Genomic DNA, 6654 nt, shown 5'->3' with positions numbered 1-6654 from the left:
CATAAGCCTGTGCTGTGGCAGTATTCCTTCATTCCCTTGGAAGACTGTGGAGAGCAAGCTTCCAGGTCCACAGCCTCTAAAGAAGGCTCAGAGGTGTCTTCTCAAAGCTGGTTGTTGCCAGGACGATGACAGCTCAACTTCTGCCTTTGCATTGTTCTTCCTGCCTGGAATTCAGAGAGCAAAATGAATCTCAGGAGATGACAGGCAGTCATCTCTGCAGTGGGGTTTTACAGCTCGTTCTGAACTTACAGGGTGAGCTTTGTCATGATTTCTGTCTTGGTTATACAAGACCAGCTGGTAGGTGCCATTAGTGATGCAAAGTTCCTCAGAGGGGGACACTTATCCAAGGCTGTCACCAGCAACCAGTTATCCTGATACAGGGATGACTTGACAGCACTGTCAGCTGGTTACCAGGTCCTGTCTTTGTTCCAGCACGTCTTCTGCACACTTACATTGCCTCCTCTCCCTGTCCTCACACATGATCTTTTACATTTTAAAGTGACACTGAATCAGCAGGAAAAGGTATTATCACATCTCGTGCCAATTTGGTGCCTACATGTAGAGACAAAACAGGGCTGGTCTAGTAAAGTTGGTGAAAGCTTGACTCAGAGATGTCAGGTAGCTCTCATAAGCCTGCAGAAACATGACTTCAGCTGGTGCTGCCATTCCTGTTGGATGGACACAAAGCTTTTCCAGGAAGAACAATTCTATTACTACCAGAGGTGCTCTGGTTCAAGCGGAATTGATTTGTAAAGGGATTGCAACTTCTCTCCATCAGCAGTCCCCATCCCTCCTTTTAAGAGGAGCCACTGCCCAACAAGGTGTCCAATTAGAGACTTCTCCCTGCGTGAATAATCATCCCTTTCTCACCTGAACTTTGAATGCCATCCCAGAGCTCTTGGACTTCCATGAGGAGATGGAGCAACACGCAGGATATCCATTCTGAACTAGACAGGCAGGGCTGGAAAAGGGGAGAGCAAGTACACAACTAAATGGTGCTAATAAGAAGGGTCCCTGTTGGATTCTTTCCCATCTCTATTCCCCACCCTCCTTGAAGCCTGTTCAGAAATCCTGTTGTCATTTGCCTTAACATCTTAACACTGTCTTATTTCAAGCTCATAATAAAATGTGGGGCAGCAGAAATTTCATCTCTTCACACTCACTCTAACACAGCCACACATTAATTTCCTATTTCATCCATTATAATACTTTTCCCAAGCAATTCTTCCAGGGAAATGCAGAAAGCCCAAAAGATTTTCCTTTAACACTTCAGTCAAGCCATGTATTTGGCAAGTTTAGTTTTTAGATCCATGCTTGAGAATAATGTAAGTGATACTTCAAACTTAACTGGAAAAAACCCACATATTACATGGGGATTTAATAGCAGTATGAGAGAGCACAGAAGCAGGCATTTGCCATTTGCTTTGCTGCACTATAGCTCCTTAAATAGCTTCTTACTTACACTGCATTCCTTGTGACAATTCCAGTGTGAACATTGAGACTAGCAAGCTGTGCAACACAATCATACATCGACATCAAGGGAAGGAGATGATGCCATTCATCAAGAACAGCATAACAAAGATCTGGTCAGCAGCACCTCAAGGGTATCCTCTCTAATGTAACACAGGTGAAGGACATTCGAAATCAGAGAATATAAAGGAGAACATGATTGCAAAGTCATTACAGCTCCAACAGCTACAGGCCAGTTTTATCCTTTTAGACACCAGTTGCTCTGAAGGTGACACTCAACATCTTGCATGTCTCCAAGCCAGAGACAACCAACAGAGCTTTGCTTCCCAGCACTAAGAGCACTGGTGGGACAGCTCTATCCAGACCTTCTGGGCACTCTGGAGAGACTTTTGGCCTTGGATGCACAGAAGACCTGGGTACGACTCCCAGTTTTATATGGGCATCTCACAGCCTGTGTTATAAGCAGTAACACAGAACCCCTCTGTTGCATTTCCAGAGGGCAAAGCTAAACCCTCCCCAAACTTCATCACACAAGAATTAAGGTAGGACCAATTTCACAGACTCTTCCTAACGGCAGCAAGCTGCAAGTAATTCTAAACACAAGAGTTTCATTATTGGATAGCTCATAACATGCTCCTGAAGAACACTATTTGCAAAGATAAATTGGAAGATGCTACCTTATGAATAATGCAAGTTTATCACCAAGTGATGGGTTGGAAATAAACCCAAGTCCTTGGGCATTTCAGTAAACACCTTTGTGCCTGAAGGAGGAAGAAAAGAAAGAGATATATGAAAAGACAATGCAGGAACGGCTCCTAAGCTGGCGCTTTCTTAGCTAACTCCTCAGCCAGGCTGATGAAGATCAAACGACTTTACTGCAGTAACAACTGACAGAGCAATTTTACAACTCATTTAAGAGCCATTAGTTCAGATTCAGCCAATTTTAGTGTTACCAACTGCATTCTCCAGCATTTCCAGGACACCCAATGGCATCGGTCAAGGTAACAGCATATAGGAAGGCTACAGAACGTAGCCTGTGCTTTGTCCTCCATCTGACAAGCCTTGAGATGAAGCTGTGAGTGTTACACATCCAGGTTTAGCAGCAGGTTTACCCAAATTCCTTCCAAACATACTCTAGTCCTTTGTTCAACACAAATTCTAAGAGGAGATCCTCTGTAAAATGCACTGTTCACATCATCTCCTTCCAGGTGCTTTAAACACCCGAAAAGCAGCCCCCAGATTCCAGCAGCAGAGATACCATTCACAGCACGGCCTGAAGAAGCTGTTTTCAGCACGCACAGCAAAGAGCCGGAAGGTGAATTTCTTGTTTCTAAGCTAAAATGCCTCAAGACAAACTCTGGGTTGTAGGAGGCAAAACAATTGGTATAGGTTTAAGAGCTTTCCAATCTGGAGTTGCTTTTGCTGTACCATCTTCCCCCAAATAGCACCTCTCTGTTTCATTTTTGTGTTGATTACGCTTAATATTCAGCCCATATGATAATTTCAGGAACTCTCCCCCCAATTAATAACATGCAGATTTATGCACTTCCCTACTTCGCATACCTAATTCCCCCCCCCCCCAGCTTGTCTGCTTTACTCTAATTCCTCTGCTGTTTACTTTGCCTTGATGTTCTTGATGCAAAGCTCAAAAGGAAACTCTCACTTGAACATTCATTATTAATTTCTCCTAAGTGTCTCCAATTAATTCTCTGAATAGATTGGTACTTTATGGCATTTGTTACGGATTGTTTGGAAGCAAACTTCCAATTACCAAAGGAGCCCTGTTTTCCTTGCCTTGGAATAGTTCTCTCCTCAGCAAAGCAGTCTTAAAGAGACAAAACTCCTTTCGATGGTCCTCACCCAGATCCAGGCAGGGTTTCTGCTGCCCATCCTGCTCATTGATGGAACCAGCTCCTCACACCACAGCAGCTCAGCAGGAGGAAGGGAGTAGCTGTGCTGCTCTGACCTGGCCTCATGGGACACTCAAGAGAGGTCTAGGCCAGAAGCCCTTTGTGACCAGGAGGTCTAAGTGGGGAATTCTCAGGATCACCACTCACCAGTTCCAAGCTTTCAATCACAACAGCATCACCATACAAAGGAGCATCACCCTCACCCCTACCCTCCATCATCTGCTTGGAAACATCCCAAGCTCGAGTGAGAAGTTTGAGCTGTGTTCCACCAAACTCAAAGGAATCAAACGTGGGGTTTGTGGAGCTGTTTTGAAGCTTTTTCTTCTGCTCAAGCTTTTATTTTTGGAGGCAAGGGATCAGCCTATGAAAGCTTTACAAGATCCCAGGTCCATGCAGTGCTCTAGAAACACACTGCTAAGCAACACTCAAACGGTGCTTAGGCTGTAAGGATATTCTGGCCAAGAACACAAAACAGGCATCATCCAAATTACAATTCCAAGTATGCCTCAGCCACCAGCAGACAGTATCAGCCCAAAAAAGGGACAGCAGGTCAGGTTCCATGTCAGCCAGCTTTCATTCTCAGGCACAGGGATGTTATCTGTCTGCCTCCCTGAGAGACCCAGCCTTATCTCAAGATGTTTCTGAGCCCGACAATGACTTTCTAAGTGTTTCATAGGAGCAGAAAGAGCTTGAGAACAAGAGACAGGGCTCAGATGAGAGAGACTATGCTCCAGTTGTCAATATACAGTATTTTTCACTTAGCATTTGGAACTACGTAGGCAGAAAGAAGCAATTTAGTGGCAAAGTCTCACATACAGCACTGAGAACTCCAGTTTATTTTATTTCATCCATTTAGCAAACATAACTTACTATGTGTATACTTTTGCCTGAGCTAAGAAACACACATCTTTGAATTAAGATTAGAGGAATTCAGTTCAGGCAGTGCAAAAGAAGCTATATCACAACAACAAAGAGGTTGGCATGAAGATTAAGTCCTCACAGCATGCTGGAAAGAAATCATCTTCAAGCAATGCAGCCAGTTTTCCTTACTTAAAAACTAGCCTGCTGATAAAGCAGGGGACAAGCAAACCTGTGGATGGGAAGTATGGACTGCAGGTATGGAGAAGGGCATTGCATTAGAGCTGTTTATCATTGGCAACCCAAAGCCTCTTCCAAGAGATACCATTACTTGGGCACATGCCTATCACTGCTCCCTTAATGCAGTCTCTCCTACTGGAAAACAAGAGGGTAAATGAAATAGAGTTCTCATTCAGCTGCCTGTGCCAGTCAGCAGCTAAAAGCTGCAAGGTTCTCCTCAGCCACCTTCTGTTTTCTGCCCCTTCTATCACACACACACAGTGTCAAGCAACATTTGCCTTCTAAAAACATCCTTTACCTCGAGAGCTTTGACTGACACCCACAGAAAGGAAAGGAAATGGAAAAGAGGATGCAAGCGTGGGAAATAAGTCATTTAGCAGAACTCCGTTAGAGAAAGGGATGCTGTCAGAGCCACGAGTCAAACAGTAAATAAGCCTTACCCAATTTAAACATGGAGCTGCTTAAAAACCTGCTTCACAGTAACACGCAGTTTAAGCACTTAGGAAAATTGCCAAGAGGTGTCAAAACAGGAAGAAGGCTGAAAATAAAACTGCATGTAAATAAATCCCTCTCAGCTCTGCCAGGCAGCTCAGGCTCACTAACTACAAAGCGATGCCCTATATATACCATATACCTCAGCTACCAGAGAGCCCCCTTCAGCCATATGTGGCCAGACTGTGCTGGAAGAAGCCACCAGCACAGACCATCTTGTTCTGTGCCTCCAAACCCTAAATTCCACCCTCTGGTTTTGTGATGCTTGGTATCTTGGTACCTTTACACCATATCAAATGCTCAGGGGATAAAACCAGATACGTGTGCTCTGCTTTTTTATTTACTCTTAACCATGTAGTCCCTCAAATGGTCTTATTTCTGGTCTCCTCATTGGGAAAGTTGGGGTTGAATAAGAAAGAATCTAAACTTCACTAGGAAAACAGGACAATTGTTTCACATGTGCTTTGGAGACATACACAGGCTGTGTAATGTCCTTTGTGCAGAGACACAGCATCATTCTACAGCACAGAACAGCAACAGCCACAGGAGAGGCTAAAGAGCATGGGAACACCTTTCAGCTCAGCCACCACCTTCTTACCAGCCAGTTTCTTTCTGTAGTGCCATTTTCTACCACTGAATTGGGAACATTACTCCGGAATATCACCTCTGAAGGTGAGGTTAGTTCATGGTTTGAGATCACCAGATGAAATGAGAGTTCTCAGCATCACTCATGAACCATAAGCACATGCTAGGGGAGAACAACTGCAAAATAGGTTGTCAGCTAAGAAATCCCTGTGGGCTCACAGCTGTGCATAGCAAAGATTCCCAAGGCAAAAGAACAACTGCTTCTTACTTACATATTCCTCACATGCCACATTCTCTCCTTAGCCCACGTGGTGCGAGCAGCATCCAAATGCAGCAGGGAACAGTTCTTCAACACGAAAATGTCTTGGAACTACATGATCTTAAGGTCCTTTCCAGCCCCAACTGTTCTGTGATTCCAGTGGAAGGGCTGATGTGCTACAGGGATCATTCTAACGAGAGTAAAGGAGAAATCTTCTGCTAACTTGCACTGAGAAAGCCTCTACCCCAAATCCTGGGCATTTTAGTAGGCTGACACAATCCAGAACCCTCCAAGATGTCCTTTTTATGGCATCTTCAACCTAAGGCCCATGCACACCCCTCCAAACCCTGACACTGGTTTGTATTATGCCATCGACTATTCAAAGCTGGTTTTCTATTAACATTCAGTCCCTAAACACTGTTGGAGTAAAACTGCACATACAACACAACCTCCACCCCCTGTAAATAAGCTTTACATCCTCAGAACACCGAGCACAAGACACTCTGCATTTTATTTCATCAGGAAATCAACCAGAAGACGACCTCCTTATATCTTGATTGCTGAGAGCTATTCCCATAAAAAGTCTTGGAAAAATACTTCAAGCCCTACTTATTAATCAGCCTCACAGCACTGCCACCGCTCTGACTTGTCAGTATACGTTGGGAGGTAAGTTGCATGCACATTCAGACAAAACAGGATGTATCAGCTCCAATGCGAGTCCTTCAAGGCAACAGGCTAGCATTTAGGACTGCATCACCAGTTGAAGGACTAGTTAGCAGCACTAGGTTTCCTCTTCCCACCATTAACTGAGCCCAGACCCAGCAGCACACTTGCACATCC

This window comes from Nestor notabilis, unplaced genomic scaffold, assembly GCF_000696875.1.
Source record: "Nestor notabilis isolate BGI_N333 unplaced genomic scaffold, ASM69687v1 scaffold1588, whole genome shotgun sequence".
NCBI classification, from domain to species: Eukaryota; Metazoa; Chordata; class Aves; order Psittaciformes; family Psittacidae; genus Nestor; species Nestor notabilis.
This window is presented reverse-complemented; position numbering follows the sequence as displayed.